Source organism: Procambarus clarkii, chromosome 4, assembly GCF_040958095.1.
Source record: "Procambarus clarkii isolate CNS0578487 chromosome 4, FALCON_Pclarkii_2.0, whole genome shotgun sequence".
In the NCBI taxonomy this organism is placed as follows: Eukaryota; Metazoa; Arthropoda; class Malacostraca; order Decapoda; family Cambaridae; genus Procambarus; species Procambarus clarkii.
In genome coordinates, this window is record NC_091153.1 from 41,611,501 (window position 1) to 41,613,562 (window position 2,062).

The window sequence follows — 2,062 nt, forward strand, 5'->3', positions numbered from 1 at the left end:
GATCAGTTCTCACCAAAAGAACTGACACCTAAAGCAGCCTTCAGGATAAACATGGCTATGAAGGGTATCAGTGGCATTCAGTTAAATACAAGTATGCGAATCTTAGTGCACCCCTTAATTAGTAACTGCAGAACTCCTCCAACCACAGAACCTTTACAGAGGCATCAAAAACCCTTGCATTATTCAGGGTGAGGCACCCTACACTGTAGTATGGTCTCTCAGAGATAAACTCCTTAACCCAATAGAGAAGTCACACTGTTAGGAGAGGGACAATGAGGAACAAGTATCCACTGGGTACTTGTTCATGGAAGAAGGGAAGGGATGCCCTAATCATCTACAGATTGAGGTAAATCATACACCAAGTTCACACAACAAGTGAGGTATGGAAACATGCATATAGAGCAAACACTAAACTTGGAAACAATATGCAAAGCAATTGGCCCCCACAGTACAGAGTTCCAAAGATAGCCTCACTATCTGGAAAAGCTGGGATATACTAAAGCTGACAATTCAAGGAGCAGTCCACACATTGGGGACATCAGTGACATGACTGACCTCTGTTGACATGGGGGAGCTAGAGCTCCTGGTGGTACTGCCATCAGGCAATGGCTTGCTGGAACTAGGGGGTTCAAGCCAAGTGCAAAATTGTTTGCTGGGTCATTTTTCTTCTTTCTGAGAACCTTGCAGTTCAATCCATCCTTGCCAATGTTTATGAGGATAGGTTCATAATGCCTAACCACATCTTTATGAATGAAAAACGTTTAACATACAAATCACAACTAATGACATTAGAACATATCTTGAGGGGTGTTTCGATGGTGATGACCTCAGTTCGAATTGCACCTCTATAAATGCTTCACAAAGTACAGTACTACAATCATAAATAATTGCCAACATCACCTATACACAAAAGCTAACCTTCAACTAAATATGCACAATATGCTAAACAGTACAATATAAATTTATATTTGAGAAAATTCATATTTTGAATGAACATGTTAAATTGATGAATGTGTCTTTGGGGTCGGCCGCAGTATGGCATGAACTTCTTGTGCAGTTGTCTGTTTTGTTGAGCTTACTTTCTGGATATTTCCCATGGTGGCAGTGATTGTAATAACCATGTGCTCCCTGAGCCTCTTGTGAGGGAGCCAGGTTCTGGCTCTATTCTCTGGGAAGCCATTAAGAATTTCTAAGGCTGGGTCGACTGGTGACGACCGGGCCGCGGGGACGCTAAGCCCCGGAAGCACCTCAAGGTAACCTCAAGGTGACATGACACGTGTAATTACTTAATGTGGAGCAAGTTACAGTGAGCCACCATTCGGCTACAGGAGCCACCATTCGGCTACAGTGAGCCACCATTCGGCTACAAGAGCCACCATTCGGCTACAGGAGCCACTGTTCGGCTACAGTGAGCCACCATTTGGCTACAGTGAGCCACCATTCGGCTACAGGAGCCACCATTCGGCTACAGGAGCCACCATTCGGCTACAGGAGCCACTGTTCGGCTACAGTGAGCCACCATTTGGCTACAGGAGCCACCATTCGGCTACAGTGAGCCACCATTCGGCTACAGTGAGCCACCATTCGGCTACAGGAGCCACCATTTGTTATCATTGCACATTTAATTATAACAGCCAGCCATCTGATAAACAACTACTTGATTTTTAATTCATGAAAGCATTCAAACTTTTAATAAAGAAATTAATAAAAGCTAATCTTTACTTTCTTCAGTGAGCCAGTAAAATACACTTGGTTGATACTCTGTATAGCGGATACAAATACTGTATTCAGTTTATTGATTTAAGTAGCCTATCACCTATTCTCACACTCATAATAATTATTGTAAGAAAATCTAATTTTCTATAACTCACGTTTAGATACACTGAGATATGGTAAGACACTTTGATTCACATAATTTATATTTCTAATATTCTGCAAGACATTTTCTGTTTTCACAATTCTAAAATATTTCCAAACATAATATATGAGATTTAAATCAAGTGCACAAAATAAAGCTCTTCAAGGCTACATACAGATTATATGTAACTTTTCAAAACCCTGA